This window comes from Ambystoma mexicanum, chromosome 10, assembly GCF_040938575.1.
Source record: "Ambystoma mexicanum isolate Mex_15411 chromosome 10, UKY_AmexF1_1, whole genome shotgun sequence".
NCBI lineage: Eukaryota > Metazoa > Chordata > Amphibia > Caudata > Ambystomatidae > Ambystoma > Ambystoma mexicanum.
In genome coordinates this window covers 608,995,325-609,021,630 of record NC_090932.1, presented here as the reverse complement: position 1 = coordinate 609,021,630, position 26,306 = coordinate 608,995,325, and the positions used below count along the sequence as shown (strand labels likewise).

The 26,306-nt window shown below is 43.7% G+C and overlaps 1 protein-coding gene across 5 annotated transcripts in view; it reads left to right on the top strand.

Moving 5' to 3' along the window:
* DOCK10 (dedicator of cytokinesis 10) overlaps window positions 1-26,306 on the top strand; it is a 2,208,289-nt gene that overhangs the window by 1,730,644 nt on the left and 451,339 nt on the right. The gene's annotated exons all lie outside the window — the stretch shown is intronic.

Here is a 26,306-nt window from a genome sequence, read left to right as displayed (position 1 = left end):
AATCACACGTTGAAATGTTGCATTTTTCTCTTTCTCAGTTTTAAATGGCAAAACAGTTTTTTTTTTAAAACAGGTGAAATAGACAGAATCGAAATGCGGTTTTTAGGCTGCGTGATAGATGCACATCACTGGGATAATATAGAAGTGAAAGCGTGACTCTAGCTGAATAATTGGATGACATTTTCAATATGGAAAGAGATTCTGTTTTGGGAAAATAAACGCAGTCAACAGAGAAAATCGGTTTGGAAAGAAAGGACAAGTTTTACTTACACTAGATTATCAAGACTAGATTGTTAAAGGAAGACACGGTACACTCCAAGGTTCATTTGCAACTTAACCTCTTCACCCTGCATTCAGCTCTGTGTGGGAATTACTTAAATTATTCAAAATATGACTACGGGTCTATGCAAGACGAGGATGTGTAGAAGACTGGCGCTAACGCTTAGAGATCAAGGACAGGATGCACAGAGATTTCAGACAGTTTTAAACAAGTTACTAGGGTATGGATATGATTACTAAGAGAGTAGACAAAGACAAGGTATCAAGATGGGGTATTCTATGTGTTGGGGAAATACAATCAGCGCTTAAGGTGGTGATTTTGGACAGCCAACTGGGTTCTGGCACTGCGACGCCGCAGCTGGATGGAGCGGGTAAGCAGGGCTAGCAGGTGGCACTGGAGTATCCCAAAGCGGGCTCAGTCACTTTCCCCTTTCTCCCTAAAGTTAGTGGGATTTTGTATTGGGGTTTAGTGCTGAGGGGTGGTTCTGCCTGGATAGGAAAGCCTGGATCAACTATCCCTTTTCTGGTAGTGGGGTCTGCAATCTTGCAGAGTGAAGGTGGAATATCTGGATACGCAGGCGCTGGAAAATTCAGAAGAGAGTGGCCTCCTCTGATCTCCCACTCTTATTTAGAAAGGTGACATCACAGGGTTTATTGTTGAGCAGAACTAAGCTAGACCTTCCCTTCAGAACCGGATAGGTCAGCCCATGTTGGTCGCCTCCTTAAGGAGGGGACTCAGTTTATGGGGTAGTGTTTTTATGAGGTGCAAAGCCATCCCACAGTAATTTTTGCCAAAAATCCATTTAGACATAAATCGTTCCTTTTTACAGTTGTAGCACTTTTCAAAATTACATAGGCAGATTGCATATTTCAGACAAAACATGGTAGTCCAACTCCCAAGTTTGTAGGACTTTGTTTCACCCTTTTAATAATTTTTCACACTTTTTAGTGGGAACCGCTTCACCCAAAATCTCACAATTTTAGGTATGTGTACATATCACCACAGAGCATATTTCCATACATTTTTAACGTTACACCAAATGTACTTTTCCCATGATTCACATTTCCTTGTGTTTCCGTCCCAGACATGCTATGGACAGCCACAATATCTAATTTTAAAGCCACAAAATTTCCATTTAAATTGTAAACAATTACATTACTGCATTGCCCGGTTATCGAAATAACAATTTATTAATGAAAACAGTCTTTTAAGCCAGATGGGCTTGCCCTTTGTCCTCCAAATATGGTCATGTCTTTCCAGGCTACCACCAAATGTCAGTTTAGCCCAGAGCTGCCATGGGGTTTCTCAGTTTGAGTGAATGGTAGGTTTCACTTCCCAAAGTAACACGTAGGTGTCCCAGAGTCTATTGTCTCAAGCTGGAGCACAGACACAGGTCTGACGAGCATGTGAGATGCATCCTCTTGGCCATTCAGAGCTTCCAGATGCTGAAAGTAACACGTACGTGTCCCAGAAATCCATGTGGCTCCTTTTGGGGGAAGGAAACTTCTGTTGCCAGCACACAATTGTCCTTTGAAGCCATGCAGGAAACCTGATTGGCTGGTTCCCCAGTACAGCCAATGTGTGTATTTACTTATTTATTTATTTAGCTTTCCTGAGACCAAAGGGCAAGGCTGTTAGAATAAAACATGATATCATATTTTAACCAAACTCCCCTTACATTTCTAGGCAAGGACAGGGCCTTATTCAACATTATACTTTTAAAACAGATATTTTTCTTGTTTGCAAATGCCCATTTTGACACGTGGTGAATTCTGCTGTAATGTCCCTTTCAAATTCGGTTTTCTCTTCTATCTGGATTCCAAACATTGTTGGCAGCCCTAATCAGTTTCTCTCACACAGCAGTATGTTCAAGGCAAAGGTCCACTGAAATTGACAAATGCACAGAGAGCTAGGGTGTCTTTTGAAGTGTTTATTTTTGGCATTTTTTAGCATGAAAGTCAAGCGTTTTTCCCTACGGCTGAGAGTAAAGTTTCTGGTGATTTCCCAGATCATGCCTGACACAGCCTGTCATTCAGTGATGATGCTTTCTTTTACTGTAGCAAAATCTGAATGTGGATGGGCACAACTCGATCTCCCTGGATCAGAACTGTGTAAAGTTTGAATAGATGAAAAAGAGCATCAGGGCACCATCACTTTAAATGCCAAATATTTCCTTTTTCAAAGTGGAAATGTGGAGCTAGCAGCCAAGCCGCATTGCTTTTTAATTTTCTTCTTGGTGCTTGCAAGAAAACACACTGACAGCCTTTCTCAGTGTGCCCCCTGTTCCATCTTGCCCACTAGGTCCTTGGCAAGATAGTGCAACCATCATTTTGTAGCCACAAATGCAGTGTTGATGCAAGACAATGGTGCTCAAAGGAGCCAGCACAGCCCTTCTGCTGTTAACTGCTGAAGTGCAGCTTGGAGATGGAGGTAAAGGAAAAGAAGCTTTCAGAAGATATTCCATCTAGGTGAACAACCAATGAATGAACACCTAAAATAGGCAGATAGGCTAATTACGAGTTTGTCAGCGGGATACCAGAAAACGTTTGTTCCGTTTCCGCCACTTGGTCTGCCTGAATTACAGTCAGATTCCAAGTGGCAGAAAGGCAGGTAAATCCCCATTCCTTGAAGTCTGTTAGGGGCCGGTAATGCTGGCAAATTATTACTGGTAGGGTGGCGAATATACCTCCAACTCTTAGCTGACAACTATAGAATAACAATATCTTTTTCTTTAGAAGAACCCCAAATATTCAGCTGTTATGCAAGCCCTATACAAGCATTATGGATTATGGATTCAGTTCTTTTCTGGATTATTTCATTTATATGTCTCCATTTTCTTGCTTCTTGCTTGCTGATCCCTGGAGTAACACCCTTTTTATATATTTCCAAAAGACCTTCTATAGATCTTCCACCATTTCTGTTAAAGAGGTTTTGGCAATGTTGAAGGAAAATGTTTGCACTCTGTAGGAGAGGTTATGAGCCAAATAATGTGTGCAATATATTCTGTGTGTAGTTTCGCACATTGATACTAACACTTAGTCTTGGGGTAAATAGAGTGGGTAGGTTTGTTAGGCCACAAAAGGGTTGGCAAAGCAGTAGGCATAAAGCAGAATTAAAAAGCTGAATGTGGCATAAAGATTCAGAGCATGCAATATAACAGTGCGATGGTTCTTAAACATTGCACACTTATTGTTCATAGATAGGCAAATGCAGGAAGGATAGAAGGAAGTAAAAATGTTGCACATTCCTCCGAGCTGCAGCATGCGGTGATGAAAAAAATGCTGTCCATAGGTCGCCAGAGTAAAGGCTGGAAAATTACGAGGAGTGGTGACAGGTGACATCATGGAGTAGGAGGGAAAATGTTAAATAATACACACAAAGCCATATGAAGGGGGTATTGTTGGTTGTAAAGGGTTTAAAAGGTGCAGACAGAGGACAAGAAAAAAAGGATGTTGACTTTGGTTTGGGATAAGCAGTCTTTTTTTTTTACTGGAGTGAGTTGAAAACCTTTGGGTTTTTGCGCAGATGTGCTCTGTTGCCTCCAATTGAATGAAGTGAGAAAACTTCAGACAGGCTCGTTAGAAAGGCAGATTATGCCCTGTGGGGCCCCAAGCCATAGTACCGAAAGCGCCTTGCTAAATCTCCAGACACAGATGCTCGTCATCCTGGATAGAGGTAAATCACGGCTCTTGGTGCTGCTGGATTCATCAGTGGCCTTTGTTCTCTTGGATCACAAGCAGCTCCTTAATACCCTTGTATCAAGGGGCAATTGCTCACAGAAGACTGCGTGCTGGATCTGCTCGTTCCTAAGTGATCAAAGGTTTTCGGTTAACTGGGATGATGCCACCTCTGACTCTGCTCTTATATCTTGGGTAGTACCTCAGGATGCTTGTCTGTCACCTACACTATTGAATATCTATTTAAAACGTTCATGTGATCTTCTAACCGAGACTGGAGTGTACTTTACCAACTGTGCTGATGATAGACAGCTGTTACTTGAACTTGCCTATGCAACTGATGCAGCCATTTTGGCTTGTATCTATAGAACTGTCAAAGCTTGAATGTCTATCCAAACTAGACCCCCAAGTATACTAGCTGGCCTATTGAGGACTATAATTTACAAACGCTCTCGTAGGTGAAATTCCTAAGTGTCCACTTAGAATCTTCGCTTGGGGCAGAGGCTCTTACCAGTCAAATAGTCAAAAGTTGCCAGTACCACCTTAGACCCCTATGGCGCATCAGACCATTTGTGTCTGAGAGAAACAGTACCACATTAGCCCGAGCATTCATTCTACCAAGAACTGACTACTGCAATGGACTTTTGAGTGGGGCAAATAAAGGCTGCATACATACACTGCAAGTCTTTAAAAAATGATGCCATCCGCATTGTGAAGTATGTTCCCTACAGAACTCAAATTTCCAATATTAGGAAAGGCATGCTCTGGCTGTCAGTGGCTGCGCAGTTACAATTTAAAGTGGCTAATCCTATACATAAGTGCCTCCATGGCAACACACCTGTTTATCTTCAGGAAAAGCTTGTCAAATCTGAACCAAAAGGGGCCCTGTCATCCTGCAACATGAATCTCGTATGCTCTGTCAGATTTAAATCGACCAAAGGAAAAGGCAGATCCTTCCCAGTTCAGACAAGCATCGCCTGGAACGCACTACCCCTGAGCATAAGGCATTAGGAGAAGTTCTCCTCTTGATTACTGAATACTGCATTGTTCAAATAATCCCTGCTTTCTGACACTCACAGAATAGACCACCTCCCCTCTTTGCCTCGTTTTTCATGTTTCTGTCTCAAGTGTCTTTGTGCAGCCTGATGCCTGCGGGCTTTCGGCGTGTTACAAATAAAGAAATATAGAAATAGAGCCAAGGCAGAACCTTCTGAAAGGCAGAGAGTCAAAAATTCAATTCAGGGGTGAGTATAAACAGATGAATAATTCATTAGTACCCCTTACAGGCTAATTGGGAAGGTGTCAGACTGGACACAAAGGGCACCCTTAATCCTTTAAGGTACGAAAAGATTAATGGAGTAACTGGTTTCAAAACTTTGAAGGAGAGTTTATCCCTTTAGTGCTGTGGGGGTCATAATCTAACAACCCCTCCAATGATAAGCAAGAAAAACCACCCAAAACCCTTAAAAAGTGGTAAGTCATTAAAAACCTCTTTAACAGAAATGGTGGATGATCTATAGAAGGTCTTTTGGAAATATATAAAAAGGGTGTTACTCCAGGGATCATTAAGGGTTTTGGGTGGTAGAGTTTCATTATAAAATTGTGCTGTGGACATACTCTTAAGTAGTAACCCCAAGTAAATATAAGAGTCGACAATTTTCAATTTTCTCCAGTGTCGCCAAGAAAAGGGATGGATGCGATGTCTACTCCTGCCAATCGTCATTATCTTGATTTTATTCCAATGTATTTATTTTAAATATTTTTATTATTTTACAGTGTACATTGCAGAACATTAACTGTTCCAATTAAACCTCCCTCCTCCTCTCCCCCCCAGATCCTCCACAGAAGTGTTTTTTGTCACTTCCTTTTCTTTGCTTGGTCCTGGTGAATCACAGTTTGTCCATGATTCTCATCTTGTGCAGGCACCATTGTTCCATGTAATCACTTTGGAAGTATGTTTGGACTGGGCCCCATTCCTGTTTGAATTTCTCCTGGTCCTCTTGGATTGTGTATGTTACCCATTCAAGTGCCACAAAATTCACCCTTTTTGTAGCCAGTCCTGTATCGTAGGGGCTTATTGTTGTTTCCATTTGTGTGTGATCGCTAGCCACGCTGCTATCAGCAAGGTTGTTAGTCCTCTTCTGGGTTTTTGGGGGAGTTTTCGAACCTGGTTCCCACATTGCACATAACCATATCTTGTCCTCCATATCCTCCATTCCCTGATATATTTCTTGCATCTGTTTCTTGACCTCCCCCCAGAATTGTTGAATTATTGGACAGGTTTTCCATATGTGTCGCCAATCTCCTACTGCCTTGCATCCCCTCTAACACTGGTTGGATGATTGTGGAAACATTGTTTAGATCCTCTCTGGTGTGTAGTGCCATTTCAGTAGTACCTTAATCCACATCTCCCTTAATTGTATAGAGTGAGTTAGTTTGGGGATGGTTCCCCACAGGTATTCCCACTGACTTCTTGGTATGATTTCTCTCCCATTTCCTCATATAGTTCCATTGAACCCACTGTTCTTGATCATTCAAATGTTTATAGATATTGGATATTATGTTTTTTAATCCTGTGTTTGTTGTTTAAATTGTTCAAATGGTGTTAATTGTCTCGTGGCTGCCTCTTTGATTGTTGGGGCGCTTAGCCAGTGTTTCAATTGGGTGTACTACTATCTGTCCCTCTCCATCAAGCCTATTTCCTGTGCGCATTCCCTGAACCTTTTAAGTGACTGCCCCTAGAACATGTCCCTTATTTTCTGGCATCCTACTTTTTCGCTCTTCTAATATGCCTCCTTTTCCATTCCTGGTTGAAATTCTGGATTTCCATACATTGGGAAAAATGGAGATGGTTTTACCGATAGTGCTCCCTTCTCCATAAGCCTGTCCCAGGTCTCAACTCCAACCCCCAGTATCTAATTCTGGTATTCGGGTGTCTCTTCTTTTTGTCAATCCATAGGATTCCCTGGAGGGGAGTGCCCGTGTCCGCCCCGTCCTGTCTTGCCCACATTTTGTGTTGCTCTACCCTTAACCATCCCCTCATGACCTGTAATTGTGCCGCCTCATAGTATCTGGAGAAGTGCATAAAAGTCATACCCCCCCCTTGTTCCTCGGTGCCATGAGTGTGACCATTGCTACCCTTGTGGGCTTTCTTTTCCATATATATGATATAATGGCCCTATTCTGGGAGGGAAAAAAGGTTTTCGGGACTCTAATGGGCAGTGCTTGAAAATGGTATGTATGTCTAGGTAGTATCACCATCTTTACTGTCATCAGTCCCCCCACCATGTTATCGTGAGTGGGTTCCATTTCGTCAGGTCTATTGACTTTTTTTCCAGTAGCTGCGGGTAATTTGCCCCATACATATGTTCCATCTTTTCTGTAAGAATTATGCCCAGATACACAATGACCTCTTTAGCCTGCTTCAGCTGTGTGACCAATTCCAATCTATTCATTATCTCTGGGTCCTCTGCTAAATTTAACATCTCAGATTTGTGCCTGTTAATTTGTAATCCCCAAATCGCCCCAAATTCTTCCAATTCTGTCAATAGTATTGGCGTCAAGCCTGCTGGATTCGACAGGGCTACTAGCATATTATCTGTGAATGCCATTGTTTTATATCTTTCCCCTGCCATTGCTATTCTCATCAGCTGATCTGATTCCCGTATCTTAATTGATAGGTGTTCTAAGTATATAGCATGTAGTAGCAGGGATAGGGGGCACCCTTGTTTGATTCCTCGTCCTAATTCTACTTTGCCCGACACTATACCATTTAGTTTTATGTGGATCAATGGTGTCCCATTGACAGCCTGTACCATGTTAAGATACTCTATTCCCAAACCCCATATGTTTCAGTGTGTTAAATAGCATTGCCCATTCAATCCTGTCGAAAGCTTTTTCTGCGTCTAGCGACACCACGATTGCTGGGTTTGGTTATTCCCGTTTTTTCTATTGGATGACTAACTCTATGAATGTTGCTGAATGTTTGTCTGGATGGTATGAAGCCTGATTGGTCCTGACCAATTAATTTCAGAAGGAGGTGCATCAGTCTGTTAGGGAGTATTTTAGTATATATTTTAGCATCAAAATGACCCTGGTGTTGTTGGGTCTTTCCTTTGCTTGTGGAATACTACTAGTTTTGCTTCATGGAGGGGGTTATATTTCCCTTGATTTTAAATGTAGTAAATCATTTTGTAAGAATTGGGGTCAGTGTGTCACTATATTTCCTGTAGAAGCTGGCTGGGTATACATCCAAGCCCGGGGCTTTGTATTTTGTTAGAACTTTTAATGATGTTTTACCTCCCTAATGTTCTCATCCAATTCTGCCCATTCCTCTTCAGTTATCTCTGGGATAGGGAGACTTGCTAGGTATTCCTCTTGTTGTGCTTCGAGGGATTATCTGAAGCATACAACTTCTGATAGTACTCCCAGAAGATTTACTGCATCTCTTCATTGTTTGCTTTCTCCTGACCCTGACTATTTCAGAGTTTTATTACTGTCTGGGTTCCCTTCTTTTCCTTTAATTATCTGGCTAGGTGTCTATCTGCTTTATTAGCTTTTAAGTAGTGCCACTGTTTCATGTATAATAATGCTTTCTCTGCCCCCTTTGTTCTAAGAGTCTCTAGTTGTCCATGAATGTATCTCAAGGCTCTTCTTAATTTATTATTTGGGTTTTTTGCCATTTCCTCTGATATGTCCTTTAACTTCTCTTCCAGATCTCTCTCCCATTATCTTCTATGCATTTCTTTCCCCGCTTTGAGTGCTATAAGCTACCCCCTCATTACTGCATTAAATGCATCCCATATTATTTCCTGTGAGACTTTCTACACCTCATTTTCTATGATGTTTTGCTTGATCTTCTATCTCATTGTTTCGTTCGATACTGGATCATGTAGGAGGTCTGTGGGGAGTTTCCAATTCCATAGTCCCTGCCTTTGTTTTTCCACACTGCAATCTCATCCACAGTGGGGCGTGGTCTGATAAGGAGATGGATCCTACTTCAATTTCCCTAATTCTTCCCAATAGCCCTGTTAACATCCAGATGTAGTCTACCCTTGAGTTGGAGGAAAGTACGTGGGAATAGTGTGTTTGAATCCCTGTTCCTATCCTCTGACTACCCTCCATACATCATGGAGGACTAGTGGTGGTCAGGATAGGATTTTGGACACAGGACGGAGAACTCTTTATTTTTGGACATTCTGACACTGATGTCCTTTAGTTTCGTTGAGGCAGAGAAAACTCTCATAGTGATATGGCGAAATAGGTTTTTCTCCAACCATACTTTTACTTTAATAAAAGTCTATAGCAGTCATCACAATGCCTGTGTGTGTGTGACTTACTTCTGATTCATTACAGAAGTCATACAAAGTAATGGCCAGTGTAATAGTGTTAATAAGTGGAAAGTAATTAATCACAACACATAAATAATTGTAATGCTTTCCACCCTGCTTATATTCACTTGATACCAACCTTTTCTGCCTTATGGGTAAAGGTAGTGTAGCCATCAAGCTCACACTCATTTGTTAACCAGGTTTCCTGTTAATGATATAAATCAACAGAACATAGTGTATTGAAGCCCTTAGGATGGTAAACAAAAGACTGAAAGCCATGTGTGTTCCAAGAGAGGAGTTACAAAGTGCAGGCCGAGCGTGCTTGTCAATATTGTAGAATGCATCCTGGTACAGGAACCCAAAAGTCACCCTTCTCTACCAGATGTTATATTGATCTAATTTTAGCCATTTTTGTTATCCCAGATTCTACTTTCCTCAAAGCAAATAAGATGTTCTTACATGTGAGACCCATTTTAAGCTTTTGCCACCCTCCAGGGTCATATGATTTTTCAATGCCTCTTTATATTTTTCCCGGCCCTCTGTATGCCATAACCTGATCCAAGGCAGGTCTGGCTTCAGGGCAGCTAACGCACAAACAGAGAGTGTGCTGAGCTCAAGATGGAAAAGTGCAGATGGGGTAGCATTAACAGACGTTTCAAGAACATGTGTTCCAAGATGTCTAATGCCCCAATGGTCTCTGGGCTATAAATGACCGTGAGTCGTGTAATGGTCATGATGGTAATTTACATTAGTGCTGAGACATAGACTGATTGTCATGAATTGGAGGGAATATCTGTTCAAGTAATTTCATATTTATGCATACTCATGTTCTCGTAGGCCAGAGCATTATCATTAAACACAAGAAGATTTGAGTATTCATTACAAATATATTTGAAACTGTTTAAGAATCCCAACGGGATATAAGGGTGTGTGGCCCACACCGAAGGCAACTTTGCATAGGTCTTCCTCTCTAACCTTCTCCATATTGCCACTCTAAACTCTTGCTCAGCTGTCAAACACTCCTCTGACATCTGCTGCCTTCTGGAGGAACTTGACCTCGATGTCCTTGGTCTCACCGAGACATTGTTCATGGCCTGCTCTGTCATGAGCTTTGACACTCTCCTCCCTGATGGCTACAAGATCCTCTCCACACCCAGGTCCAACCATTCCAAGAAGGTGTAGCCCTGATCTTCCCCAAGCGGATTCCTGCCTCTATCAATCCTCCACAGGCCTACTCCTTTTTCGAATGCCTAGTCTGCAGGCTCTCTCTCTCTCCTAGCCATTCCCTTACTGTGGCTACTATCTATCGGCCACCTGGTCAGATCTACTCCTTCCTTACTGAGTGGGCGGACCTCTCCTCTTCCCTCTTGGTCTCGACCACTCTACTCCTCGTTCTTGGAGACTTCAACATCCACCTGGATGCTTCCTGTCTTTCCTGTGGACTCTTTCACGACCTTTGCAACTCTCTCTCACTCTCTATTCTCCCCTCTGGCCCGACTCACTCTGCAGGGCACACTCTGGATGTTCTGATCTCCTCAGACCTTCCCCTTTCTATCCTTCTCACCACTCCTCTCTCCTGGAGCGATCACATTCTCCTTTCTTCCCAGCTCACACTCTGTACCCCTCAGATCAATCCAACTCCAGCACTGCCAGCCACCTTCTCGGTCATCCGACCTATGAAGTGCGTGTCAGTTGAGGCTTTTGCTGTCACTTTCTCACTGCCCCCTCCACCTTTGGCTGACTCACACCCTGACACAGCCCTTTCTATGCTCCTCTCTGCTATATCTGATACTCTCGATGTTCTTGCCCCTGTCATAACGATCTGCCTGAAGCCCAAAGCCAAGTGCAACTCCTGGTATGACTCGTACCTCGTCACCCTCAAATGCAAGTGCAATGTTGCTGAGAAGAAATGGCGTGCTTGCTGTACATCCTCTGACAAACTGGCCTGCCACCTGCTTCAAAGGCAATGCCAGCTCTCTGTCCTCACCAAGAAGAGAGCTCACATCCAAGCCTGCGTCTCTGTAGCATCTAACAACTCGGCTTAACTCTTTAGAATTTTCAAGGAACTGGCCAATCCTGCCACAGTCTCTACCTCTCCTGTCCCTTCCCAGGCCCTCTGCATGGCACTGGCTTCTCATTTCATCTCTGAAACTCAGGAAATCCTCTACTCTCTCTCCTCCTCTCCCCTTTCTCCCTCTACTCCCTGATCTTCCTCTGGCCCTTCTTTGGCCACCTCTCCTCCCTCCTTCTCTGCCTTTCCCCTGTTGTCCCCAGACGAGGTCTCTAGACAAGTCCGATCTATGAAAGTCTTGTCAAAACAGCTTCATCCCTGCTCCTCCAAAACCATCAATTGATTCCCTGACTCCTACTCTGGCCGAATTCTGCAACCACTCCTTCGCCACTCCCTTCCCCCCTGAAGCACTCGCTTGTGCACCGCCTTCTTAAGAAACCCTCTGCCGACCCTTCCTGACCGGCTAACTAGTACCCAAGCTCCATCAGCTCTTTCCTGGGCAAACTCCTGGAAAAGCTGGCCATCTCCCAGCTCAAGCGACACACTGAATCTGTTGGTCGTCTCCATGATCATCAGTCTGGATTCAGAGCTGCCAGAAGCATGGAAACTGCTCTCCTGAACATCCGTGAAGACCTGCTCTCCAGCATTGATTACAACACCCCCTGCGTCCTCATCTTACTTGATCTCTCTTCTACCTTTTTTTCTTCTGGTCAACCATGCCATCCTGCTCAACCGTCTCCGTGATAACTTGGGTATCACCGGTCAGGCCCTGGCATGGCTGACTTCTTTCCTCTCTGATCGACCCTCCCAGGTTCAACTTGGGTCCTTCCTCTGCTCTCTATCTCTACCTGTGGTGTTCCCCAGGTTCTAACCTTTCTCCCTGGCTGTTCAACCAATACCTGGCACTGCTTGCCCACCACATTGCCGCGCTCTGCCCCAACTTCCAGTGCCATGCGGATGACACTGAGCTCATTTTCAGGCTACCTTCAGTCACCTCTTCTCCCTCTCTCATCTCTGACTGCCTGTCCGCCATCAATGAGTGATGTGCCGCCAATGATCTCTGCCTTAATGCCAGTAAGACTGAGATTCTCATAAGCACACCCGCTCCCTCACTCTGGCCAGCTTCTCTTGGCCCTCTTCCTTCTCCCACCTGTGAGGTTAAAAACCTTGGGGTCATCTTCGACTCCACACTTCTCCGACGTTTCTAAGAAGTCACACTACCAGCGGCACCTCCTCAGAGATATTCTTCCTTTCCTCTCCTTCCCCCAGAAGCTCACTGTCTCCAGAGCTCTGGTTCTCTCTAGGCTGGACTATTGCAACAGCCTCTTTCTAAATCTGCCTGCTTCTACTCTCCGACCCTCTGCAGCTCATCCAGAATAGGACTGCAAGACTTGTTCTTGGCCTCAAGCAAAGGGATTGTATCTCTCCAGGACTGAAATCTCTGCACTGGCTCCCAGTTGCTGCGAGGATTACGTTCAAATCCCTCTGCATTGTCCACAATGCTTTCTGCAGTCTGGGGCCTCAATAACTTCAACTCTCTCTTTTCCTAAATATCTTCCTTCGCGAGTTCTTCACTCATCCGCCTCCAACTCCTTTCGGGTCAGTCACTTCTCCAAGCAACGAGTTGGTGTTAGATCTCTTTCTTCGGCTCAGGTTTCCCTCTGGAACAGCCACCCTGCCTCCTTGAAACTTGAGGAGAATCATCTCCATTTCCAGAAGCACCTCAAAACCTTTCTCTTTGCTTCTGCTTTTTCTCCTCCTCTCCCCTTGCTGAATTCCTGGCTGAAACTGAAACTGCACTGGTTACCTGGTCACCCTCTGATCTCGGGCCCAGGTTCTCTCCACCGCCTGTCACACACCTGCACTGCCTTCTGGGTAAACCCCGCACTTGGGGACTGTTTTCTGATGTCTGCACTTACCCTTGCACTTGCCACCAGCTGGCGATACTTTTTCTTATTGTTATTTATTCTATTATCCCATGTTCTGCACTGTCCCCTCCCCCTTGACCCCTGCCATTTCCCCTTCCCCCTTCCAAGGTACTTGCGCAATCTGAATGACACCTGGCTTAGTAGGGTTTGTGTCTTTGTCTTCCCTCTTTTCCCCCTCGCTGGCCTCATCGCGCCTTGAAACACTTGTGTATAGGCACGTTATAAATGCCATATCATATCAAAAGCATTACTTTTGGGACGAAGCACAACCAATTCACAGGTGAGTAAAATAACCTTCCATATGCTTTCCAGAATGGCACAACACACATCAAACGCATCTTCAAGTTAAGTAAGAATATTTCTTACTGCTCACTCTCAGAGTTACAGTTACCAACTAACTCTTTCACAAGGAAATACACTTTTAAACACTCGTTATATTTTTCAAGGCAGAATCTTTTTCTTATCAGGTCATTCCCTATTCTATTGCATGTGTTCTCTCAGAGGCAGAAGAGTGGCCATAGTGGTCTAGGTGCCAGCTGTAGGGAGGGTGAGATAGGGTTCAGTTGCAGACAAAGTTAGAGTTCCTGTGGCAGACTGTTCAAGCAAGTAAGTAGTTCACTTTAGAGTTAGTTAGGGTCTAGGGACTTCTGAGAAGACACTGTAGAAGAATTTCAGCAGTGGGCCTGTGTGAACTGGATGATAGGACTCCCAATCACAGAAAATATCCCAAAAACATTACATAAATCACGTAGGCTTCAGGAAAGTAAATATCCTAGCCAACGCATTACCTCAGCAGAGAAGAAGAGTTGCAGGAGGAAGACTTCAGGATCTGCAGCCAAAAACCTGGTTGACGGATTCCTTTGTCATGAAGACGGAAGACCATACTTTGGAAGGGATTTTGCAACACAAATCAATGGAGAAGTCTCCAGGCAAGAGTTTCTTCATGGCTGGATGTGGCTCTGTGACTTTGGTGCCTTTTCAGGAGCCAGAAGAAGACTGAATATTGCTGGTCAGATTCTCGTCACTTGCCAGGTGCAGCACTCAGTTGAGGGGACTTTTCAGACTCAATTCACATAGCTGGAGGCCATGCAGGTTGCCACCAATGTTTCAGCTCGATTCAGAAGACCCTGCACTTCACACTGGCTCAAGTTCACATGATATTGGAGTATTGCAGCCCGTTAGGTTGCAGCACGACGTGGGATGGAGCAATAAGCCAGCCTCCCAGTTTGATCGGGATTCTAGCAGGCAGGCTGGAAGACAGGGGGCTGCAGAGTTTTGAACTCCTGCCTCACTTCCTGCCTACACAGACACCCGAGAGCCTGGGTGGGCATGACCAAGCTCTCCCGCCAAAGATAAAAATCACACGAAGGAATTGCCCACCCTGCAGGGCAGGGCACAGGCCAAGAGGGGACACAAAGTGTGGAATTGGCAAAAAAATAAGTCTGGGTCCATTTTGGTAAAATGGGTACCCATGGGTGTGTAAGAGGATTCAATCCAGCACTACAGCTAAGTCAATGCCTAGTCTGGGATACTGAATGGAAACCCTTATTGATATATCTTTATGTCCAGTTCATGAGCTCTGGATGACTACCCCTATATAACACCCCTCTCTTGGAACCCCCCTGACCCCACTGAGCCAAGAAGTAGTTGTGTTTTGCAAGTTTAAACGGTTTATTTGAGAATGTAAACAATATATATATATATATATATCACACTTTATAATAAATTAATAATTAATATCACACTTCAGAACATGAGCAGTTACCAACAATGGGTAATGTTCTACTAATAAACTGATTTGATTACCCAGGAGTAGTATAAAGGATGAGGTAGCACGCTTGGGAATAGGAACAGAAGAATAAGGTGGTAGAGAATGCTTTATCTAGTTTCAGATGGATGCAATGTTGAATGAAAATGCAATACAGAAAATACTCAATATGATTTCAACAAAACAATGTAATCACTTTTCTCTGGCAATCCACTCCCCCCCTTATGCAATGTAAGTAAATAAAGGGGAGAGCACATAGTTCTTAGAAATGCAATCAAATGTAATTCAGTTCACCCCAGCAAGCTTAGACTACAGAAGTTTGAAACACAGGCAAAATGCTTTGAATATGGTGACAATGCAGCGAGAAATATGCTGAAAATACTTTTAATTCCCTTCAGGAGGTTCAGGGTGAGTGGTATCTAGTTGATATGAGTTCAGGCTCACTTTAGCAATGATTCAGAGATGGTGATTAAGAGGCAAACAAATTTTTAGCAAGGAAAGCGATGACTGCTGATGGTTACACGAGGCTGGATTTTTAACCAAATCGCAAATCGCGGTAAAATTCGCAAGTGTGTGAATCGTGATTACGGCAAACGTATAAGGAGTAGCAAGTCGGTTCTAAGCTTGTTGAAAAGCTGAGATTCTAAGCTTTCAGAGGAAAGTTAAACCAAGTTCCTAGCCCAAACGAGTTATGGACAATTTTGTTAAGGTTGTTTTTCGAATTTAAAGTAACTCAAATTGACAGGTGACAGCTTTTAAAAATGACAGGTGACAGCTATGCGGCTGCAGAATTGACAAGTGACAGTTAGGAGGCAGTTCTACTTAGATTAAATAGATTGAATTATATTATTTTAACTAAGAGATTGGTTCTGCACAGTTCTGCTAGGTACTCACAATATATTTTGAAATAGGCCTCGCCACGGATCTGGTCAGGTTTTGGACTGGACTCTGGTTCTGGTCTCGGCACTTCACAGTGATCTGGGTCAGCTCTCTGGTTCTGCTAACAGCGGTCTGTGTCACTCTGGATCTCTGGCCTCTGGTTCTGGATAATGCTCTGCTTTCTCTGGGAACAGCACTGCTTCTGGATTTTTCTGGCACAGGGTTTCAGGCCAGAATCAACCGCTGGGTCCGGCTGTGAATAATCTGCAAATGATTTTTGGGCCTGCTGACATATACTTTTGCTTGCAGTGGGCCTTCTTGCTTCAAAGTTCTGTAGTCTCTGTTTAGCTTGGAAGTCTAAGTGTAGGATCTCTGGATGTGAAGTCGTCGGTCAGCATGCTCCGCAGCAAATGGAATTGAATGTCTCTACCTGTCCCAGCAGTCTCTTTTTATGATTTTTGAAAGTGGGTGGAGAGGCTAGCTTTCTAGGCCCAACCCCTTCAGAGTTCTGATAGGTTGGAGAATTCTTTGCGTTCTCACTGGAGAGTAGGATTGTGTGTCAGAATGATGTCATTTAATGGCTTGCAGAAAGGACACTCCCCTGTCAAATTACACACAAATCTATATTTGACCTAAAGACATATTTCATAGATACACAGTGGTTTGAAATTACATGCACCCATCACGGATCACATGAGGTATACTCTGTTCAAACTCTGATGTTTCTAAGAGCTCGCATTCAGAACTGGCAACATTTTGCGTTTTTTAACTGGTTTTGCAACATTGGTTTTTCATTAAAAATTATACACATATACACGGCCTGTCCATACATACTCCAGTAAATTCCCTTGTCTCTAGCTTAAACACAGAGTCTGTGGTGTCAATAAATAGCAGGGTTTTGCCCCAGAACATCACACAAATTCCCAACGCGTCTTAAAACGTGCACCGAAAAATCACAAGAATTATGGTATCATTTAAATAATTTTGACAAGTCCGCACTGTGAGTTAAACATCTTTCTTAGAATCATATTCTGGCCAACAGGGGTGTGTCTTTTCAGGTCACATGGTATAGAAACCAGTTTATCCAGTTTCTGCCAAGCTCAGAGACCCTGCCCCTCCCAGCTTCTGCCAAGAGGAAGCTGTTTTACGGTCCCCCCAATAAACCATCTGCCTGAGTCAAGGTAGGGCTTTGTTCAAAAGGAAGCCATTTACGACCACCCTAATAAACCATCTGCCTGGGCCCTTTCTTTAGTTTCTCGCAATCCCCTGGTAATTCAATCAGAGAGTGTGTGACCTCCTTTTGGCAGGAGCAACAGAATACAGCCACGCCTGGGAATGCATTTGTTGGGCAAGCCCCCACACCTGTCGGGGGTAGCTGTCTGGCAGAATTCCAGTTTCCTTAAGCCAGGTTTCAGGTAAAATGTCACTTTTTGTTCCCCAGTTTAAGTCAAGACAATTTTTACATATGCAGCTAGAATGCTGATTCTAAGTTCAAAACTATGACATTTTAACAGTTACAAACTATGTGACACTCAAAAGTAGGTCACTCAGTTAATTTAAACATTTTCGATTTTTGGTAGTTTTACATCCAGTTTCAGTTAGGCTGCTGCAGACCTGCAGAGCTCAGCCAGTCTTGTTATGAACATTGTTTTGGGCTCTTCAACTTCCCAGATTTAGTATGCACACATACTTCATTCTGCCAGATGTCCGCTGGTGTTCAGTGAGATTTTTGGATGTGTTGCAATGTTTGAAAATAGGCTTTTTGAGCTGGCATTCAGAGAAACAAAAGGTGATTTTAAAGTGCGGTTTTTCCTTTGGCACACATTTCACTCATGACACCCCGGCCCATCCTGCTCGCACTGGTTGGTGGCAAGTTAGGCAACCATTTTAGTGTGCACAAACTGCGTGGTTCTCCTGGATTTTGGCGCGCATGTGGGCTTTTTGGCCATCTTGGATTTTCTAAGCCCACAGGACCAAATGTTGCAGCATGATAGCTCAAACGTGGGTCAGGACACCCAACAGGTGCCTTTACCACAGTTGTGAAAACAGCCTGCGGTAAAGCTGCACTGAATTAGTAGAAAGGTTCACTGCCACCTGCCATTTAAGGTAAGTGTGTTCCTGTAACATAATTGTTACAGTGCTGGTGAGAAAGAGGATACATTGAATCTCCCCAGTGCTCCACATAAGGTGGGGCGTGCTGGTTTTCACCTAACAAAATGTAGACGGGATAGAAATATCCTTTCTACACTTGGGAACTGTAGTTCTCACAAGGTTAGCCATATAAAGTAAAATGGGGAGCCCCACAGGGCAACCCTGTAACACTTGTCAAAAAGGATAACATTTAAGGACACTATGGAGAGTCTTAAAAATGACACACATAGAAAGAGTAAAACGATCTGTGAGTTTGGAAAAAGGTTCCTACTCACTGCGGTATAGGGAAAAAGAATCTACCATTCCAGCAAAAAGTGAGGTAGATTTTGCACTAAGGTTAAAATCTTACCTAACAGTCTCCCACACCTTCATTGATTCATCTTTGGATACCAGGAAGAGAAGGAATACATATTTGGACCTCTGGTAGGAGTGCTGTCTACTAGAATTCAAGACAGAAGACATTCAAGGAGGCTAAAGTTCTGTTACCTAACCATTCCCAAGGCACATTGGTGTGAACTGTTGCAGGATCAAGACCTCCCTTGGCTGCACTGGAAACAGGACCCTGTCACTTGCGGTGCAGGGATCCCTATACATTCTAGCCAAGCTTCCTAGACTTGATTGATTTGTTATTTATTATGCACCTATACACAAGTGTTTCAAGGTGCAGCAAGGCAAGGGAGGGGTAACAAAGGGAAGACAAGACAAATGATCTTACTAGGTCTCGTGTCATTTAGATCATGCAAGTGCATAACAGTAAGTGCAGGAGAGAGGGTGCAGGGGGAAGTGCACCCAGAGCAGCAAGGATCTGAGTTAATTGCAAGGAAGGCTGGGACTACAGGGGGCATTCTCAGCCCGGTAGTGCAAGGAAAACCAGGCAGCATTGCAAGGTGGGCCAGGTGGCTTGTGCAGGGGGACTGGTCAGGGGGGGCCTGGTGTCCTGTAAGACTCCGGGGACACCGAGCAGCAAGTCAGCAGAGGAGCAGGAGCAAGGGTAGGTTAGAAGGGGAGAGGGAACGGGAAAGAAGTGGAGAAAACGAAGGTCCGGAACTTAAGGCGATCCGGGTCAAAGCGGAGATAGGCAGGGAGGCTGTTCCAGAGAGAGGCACCTGCAGAGGAGAGGGATCTACACCCCATTCCCTGCTTGAATAAGTGACTCACCTGCAGAGAATTAGAAGTAGACAAGTGGAGGGATCTAGGAGGTAGGTACATAGGAAGAGAGAGTGGAAGGTAGTGATGGCCATGGCCCCAGAAAGCCTTGTGGACAATGCAGAGGGTCTTAAACTTTATCCTTGCAGCCATTGAGAGCCAGTGGAGGGATTTCAGGGCAGGAAAGATGAAGTCCCTGGGCTTGTGGCCAAGGATAAATCTCACTGTCCTGTTCTGGATGAGTTAAAGAGGGCGAAGAGTAGAGTTGGGCAGATTGAGGAAGAGGCTGTTGCAGTATTCCAGCCTAAAGAGAACCAGGGCTCTGGAGACAGTGGGGTTCTGTGGGAAGGTGGGAACAGGGAAAATACCTCTGAGAAGCTAGAAATAGGACTTCTTGGCAAGGCCATGATGTGTGGAAAGAAGGAGAGAGTGGGTCAAAGATGACCCTAAGTTTTTTTGCCTCTCAAAAGGGTGAGGGCAGAGGGCCAAGGAGGGTGGCCAGAGTGAGAGAAAAAAAAGCGGGAGCAGGGGTCCCAACGAAAAGGATCTCAGTCTTAGTAGCATTAAGACAAACGTCATTAGAGGTGTACTATACCTGAATAGCAGATAGACAGTCAGGGATGAGCGAGGAGGAGGCCGAGGGTAGCCTGAAGTAGAGATGTGTGCCATCTGCATAACATTAAAAGTTAGAGGAAAAGGTAAAGATCAGGAGGGCCACAGGGGCAAGGTAGACATTGAAGAGCCAGGGGGAGAGGATAGAGCCCTGGGAAACACCACATGTGGAGAGAGAGGTGATGGAGAGAAAGGACCCAATATGAACCTGGGATGGTCAGTCGAGGAGGAAGGAGGTCAGCCATGCTGGACCCTGATCCATGATGCCCAGGGTCTCGTGGAGATGAGTAATCAGGATGTTGTGGTTGACCATTTCACATGCAGAGGAAAGGTTGTGGAGAATGAGGACAGAGGGAGAGCTAGAGTCAAGATTAGAGAGCAGATCTCTACAGGTGTTCAGGAGTGCAGTTTCCATGCCTCTCGCTGCTCTGAAGCCAGGCTGATGGGCAGGGAGACAACCAACAGATTCAGTGTGGAGGGTTAGCCGGGAGATTACCAACTTCTCCAAGAGGTGGCCCATGAAAAGAGTGATGGAGATCATGTGATAGTTTGCCGGAATGGAGGGGTCGGCAGAAGGCTATTTAAGTAGGGGGTGCACAAGGGAGTGCTTGAGAAGAGACGGGAAGATCCAGTGGCGAAGGAGTGATTACAGACATTGGCCAAGACTGGAGGGAGTGAAACAATGTTGTCCTTAATGATTCTGGAGGAGCAGGGGGTCACCTGTTTGGATGAGACTTTCATAGACCAGACTTGTCTGGAAACATCAGAAGGTGTAACAGGAGAGAGGGAGGAGAGAAGGAGAGGTGACCAAGGAGGGCCAGAGAGAGGTAGAGGGAGAGATAAGAGAAGGAGAGTTTGGACAGGATGTCCTGGGTTTTAGTGGTGAAATGAGAAGCCAGAGCTATGCAGAGTGCCTGGGTAGGTGTAGAGGAGGTAGATACTGCAGTAGGATTGGCCAGACCCTTGCAGATTTTGAAAAGTTCAGCCGTGTGGTTGAAGGTCCCAGAGATAGAGTTATCGGAAGAATCCACATTCTCTTAGATCCGCCGGGTTTGGGACTCACAGCACCATCGTGTTAGACAGGTTTCGAGCTGCCACAGGGCACATGGTGATGCTTTTAGCACTCTAAAACTTCAAACTGCTTGCTTCATCTGGAGCCACAGAGATGCTGGCTCGATCCACCGCTGAAAACTGTCTAAAAAAAATAAACTGCAGGTTAGACCTTAGAGAGTGAAACAGACTCAAGAACAAAATTGAACTCCTGGAACATTGTACTCTCTGCTGAGAAGGCTGATTTGACACAGAAGAAGCCATCGTCTTGCTTCTGACTCAACTGTTATTTGAACCATTGGAAGACATTGTTTCACTGTCTCAAACTTTAACTGTCTCGAGCCTGCACCATCGAACCAATTTGATGCTAAAAGCCAGTGTGATTGCATCAATTCAAACCATCTTAACATCAGCCTGAGTGTAGCTTAAACATCCAGAAGCTGGTTAATACTGTGAAGCCTCCTAAAGACCAGGTCAAGATACATTTAAGAGGCATTATCCCCCTTATTCCCCTTCTTTGACCCTAGTGACTTGTAGTTCCCCTTTTCCACCTTGCATTTCAAGCATATCGTTTCAACGGGGACGCTGGTGCCATTTCTTGCCTGAATACAATACTGTTACAGCTGTGGGGTTTTTCTGTGTTTTCATCACTTATTTGCATTTCTATTGTTTAATTGAAAGTCAATATTTAATAGAACTTTGATTGCACATTATTTTATTTTTTACTGTTGTACTTGATTGTTTTGTGTTGCTACTGGTATCACCTCATACCCACTACATAGAATAGCCTGCCCTATGCTCACATTACCGAGGTAAAGGAGGTGTACACATTGAGTTGTTTCTGTTTAACTTTTATGATTGGGATCACTGCTCTTTTGGTGGAATTGTGGGGCTGAGTAGTGCTTTAACCAGTACTCATCCCTGTCCTCCTGCAGGACAGTAATCACTTGATCACACTCCCACTCCCTTGTTCAGATTCACTCACTTAACAGCAATGCACAGTCTCTAAGATTTAGATTGTCCCTCTTATTATTCTTGGATTGTGCTGTTTTTTTCTTGACTGTGATGGATGTAGATAGAACTTCCACTTGTACTCTCCTACCCAGGTGAGGACTGTCAACATTTGGCCTTTGGGACAAGTATAAGTTTCTGGCCCATTATACAAGGATGTGATGGCCCAAGCCCACAGTGCAGTGGCCCCCAACTTCCAGTACACTTTTGATCTAAATGTTTAATCTCCTTGCTTATTTGCTAACATCTATTCTTTTGTTCTACCACACTCTTTGGTCTTGATGTGTCTCACTTATCTCCTCTAAAGTCTGTCTTCAATGCTTCTGTTTACTTTTATATTCACTCTCTCCTCGTGACTCTATTTCACTGCCTCTATCTTCCAGTACAAGTAACCTCAATACCACCTCTCTTCCTCTGACACATTTTCAAGTATATGTAAAATACACTATTGACATTAGATTCCTTTTATGCAACATGTTTTGAGTTATGCTTGTAGTTTCTTAGAGACTGAGATCCTTGGAACCCCTCCGATATACAAAACATAGTAATATTATTTCACCAGGATAATATTATTGGTGAAATGGAAAAGCTGGGATTTGAGCCCATTTCTGAATATCTTACAGTTTGTAATTTGGGCCAAATCTCCTGCCAATCCATCCTAGTTCTCTTTTTAGAACAAGGTAACAAGATGGCAAAGCAAGAGAATTCATTGATAGGACAGAGCCAATGCTGAACTAGGAGGTCTGGATTTGCTACAAGAGCCAAACATGAGCCGTCATGGCAAAAGACCCATACCTGGCTTGCTGCCTCCCCAGCCCACAACTCAAAATCCATACCTGCACTCAGTGTACCCACCCCCAACAGCATAGGACCCTCACTTGTCATCCTGCCTCCTCACCAGTATGCTTATTATACATTGTTAAAATTATAATTATTTATAGAGTAACACTATGAAGTTTAAACCCATATGAGTGAGGCTTTCTCTACAGTTAGTGAAGGAAAATAAGACACAGTGATAAAAAAGTGATTTGCTCAGAATCACATATGTATGAAGTGCGGAGGGAGGGGATTTGATGCATGCCTTCCTGGTTCCACAGTTTCCAATTAAAAAATCAGGGGAATATTCAGCTTCAATATTATAAAAGAAAATGCTTTCTGCAAGGTTGTTTTTCAATAAATCTGTTTTTTAAACAAGAATGTATCTACAAGGGGGAAGCCTATTAATTGTCAGTATCTTGAGGCAAATACATCTGAGAAACAGATTAAGATTATAATTATAATGAAAACGTACTATACTTATAATCTTCGTCTGTACAATTGTGTGTACTTTCAAAGCACTAAGTCACATAATAAAGCAACCTGAACAAATATAAGAGAAATAGTAATTGAAACATAGGTTCATAAAGCAAGTATGCATCACTTAGAAAAGGGAAAGTGGGCCGAGCCAGTACCACAATCAGGTGCAGTGGTATGAAGGTCAGACATATATCTCAACAAAAGTCAACCTGCTGGCCTACCATTCCAGTTGTGTACCGCTGTCTCATTTACCCTATTCTCCTTACCCATCATCCTTTCGATGTCCTTCCTTTGCACCACATTCTCAATGCCCCATCATTCTTACAATTAACTTTCAGACCTCTGTTCCCCTTTTGCTCCATTCATTAACTACTAACTCAATCCCCTTCCTTTCCCTTGCACGCACCTCCTTTTCTTTCCCACATTGCTCACCATCACACCAAGCTCATTACTTTCCCCTCAGCTCCTTCTGTTGCCCTGGTTTACAGTAGACCATAGGCCACATTAATTTCCCAGTCAACCTCTGACAGACTCTACAAGAAGCTGTGGTCAGGTCTTGCTGTAGCTATGCGATCTCAACCTGGAATATGCAGAGCAAAAAACAACGAGAGGGGTTAGTTTTTTTTGTACTCTGGTGTGATGCTGGCCCTGCCGTGCTCCCTATCTGGATCTACTGACTGTGCCTGCCGCCTGAACCATCTTCCTCAACCCTGGATGTGAGGGCAAGTGAAGTTATGCTCCCACTCACCTGCCTACTCCTCCCGGATTTTGTGGTAGTTCTGTGTTCCTTTTTGGTGTTACATCTGCCTGGAGCTACAATCTCAAGCTACGCCCCCTTTTGGCCCACCCATCGGCCTCGAACTGTCATTACATCACATCCTGGATGAAGCCCAGATCAAAGTCTGGAAAAGTCTGGTTGCTGCTGTCTGCAACTGTCTGCTGATGGACGCTGACTGCACATTCTTATCCTTTCTTTCTTACCATTGTACTGTGGACTCCTCTCCCCTCTGGTTCAATGTGGCAGTCAACAACTTTACTGGCTTCCCTAATCGCCACACGCCCAGCCTACTCACTTGCTGGTTCTACCTTACTTCCATCCTAGTCCTGGCTACATTATTACTCCTTCGATCCGATGCTCCTCTTCTTGAGACTTTTGTCGACATGGCTGTTCCAATTCCATCTCTCTGCACTTCCAATCACCCTGTTCCTTGTTCATCTCCTCCTAATCATTCTAATCTAATCTATCCTCCATTTCTCACCAATTGCCTTCTATTAATCTTACTCTCTGGATTGCTTGTTGACTGTGTAACAAATCTCATTCTGCTCTAGATTTTTTCTTCACCTGAATTTGCATTTCTTGTGTATCACAGAGACTTGCAGTTCAGCTTCTAACTCAGCTATTCCTTCCTCTATTTCTACTTCTGCTAGTGCCTTTCTTCATTTCCCTCGTCCTTTGGCCTGTGGAGATGGGACTGCTATTCTCTATCGATCATCATTTACATCTGTCTCTAATTCCTTGTCTCCTCCCATCTTTTCTTCATTTGAATATTCCTTGACTGCTTTTTCTAAACCTAAATCCTTGTCTTTTTTATTTGTTTACCATTCTCCTGGTTCTGCTGCTGATTTTTTTGCTCAAACCCACTTACATTTCCAGGCAATTTTAACCCCATTCTTTCTTCTCTTCATTATACACTTACATTCCCAGCTATTCTAGATTCTTATCACCTCTCTGATCTTTCTACTCCTACATTTCATGTGTATGATTCTAGTAATAATTTGTATTTTATCACTATCCACATCCTCTGTTCCTGCTCTCCCTGTTTATTTATCTGATCACCATCTCTTATTCCTTTAATCTTTTGGTATATCTCACCACTTCTATACAGATGACACTCAACTTTTTTTGTCCTTTTCTTCCTTAATGCCTTATATGTCAATCTTACTTCCTGTCAGGTAGCTATTAAAACCTGATTGTCAGACCATTTTCTTGTTTTGAATGCAACTAAAACCAAAGTTCTCTTCTTCCCCACTAATACTATACCCCCTCCATCCCTCCGCTCCCCTCCTACTTTTTTCTCTTTTCCTCCTTCTTCACTGCCTATCCCTTGCACTGCTTGAAGCCTTCGTCTCTATCTTGATACTGATTTATCTTTCTCTCATCACATTTCCACCATCTCCCGGTCCTGTTGTTATGTTTTTAACATTCATATGTCTCACCCTTTCTCATGTTTAATGCTACTTAACCTTTGTTCTCCTCACTTATTTACTTATGTGTATTCTATTGTTCTACCACACTCTTTGATCCTGTGTCTCACTTAGCTCCTCTAAAATCTGTGTTCAATGCTTCTATTCGCCTTTTATATTCACTGTTTCCTTCTGACTCTATTTCACGTACTCTCTCTTCTCTCGACTGGCTTTCTTTCCACTCTCACCTTAAATGTTCTCTGTATTGTTCTTAAATCTCTCTATGCCTTGTGCCTTCTTATCTTTCATCTCTTGTTCCCTTAAATCTTCCTGCTCGTTTTCATCGCTCTCAGTCCCCATTTCTTCTATCTGTTCCCCACCCTGTGTGGTCATTCGCAATTTAGTTATTTTGCCCTGCTTGCTCCCCTCTACTGGAATACTATCCCATCTCCCTTCATTTTATTACTTCTTATTCTTTATTTCACACTACTCTTAAGAACCATCTCCTCCACTCCTATTGTAACTTTTGTGTAGTCTGCAAACCTCATTTTATTGTACTGTGTGTTCTGTACAGCTCTTTGTAGTAAAGCATTATAGAAGTGGCAAATAAATACAAAGAATTAAAAAATTAAAATTCAACTGCATAGTTCAACTCATGGAAGCAGAGAGAAATGCAACAGAAATATGCCTTGGACCTGGTGATGAAGAGGGAGCAAGACCAGCCTATTATATTTTACGGTTGTTTTCAAATATGGAGGCGTGTATGTTTGTGTGTTTCTGAAGTGTTCTGGAGAAGACAATGAAAAAGCATCACAGACATAAGGGGGGTCATTCCGAGTTGGTTGGTAACAGTAAAATCACAGTATTTGGCACAATTGATTTTGCCGTCCACCCAATTCAGGGTTTGATCAAATACCATCAGTGGTATTCCATAGAAATAACCAGTGATGCTATTTTAGGCAGACGTTTTGCTGAACATCCAC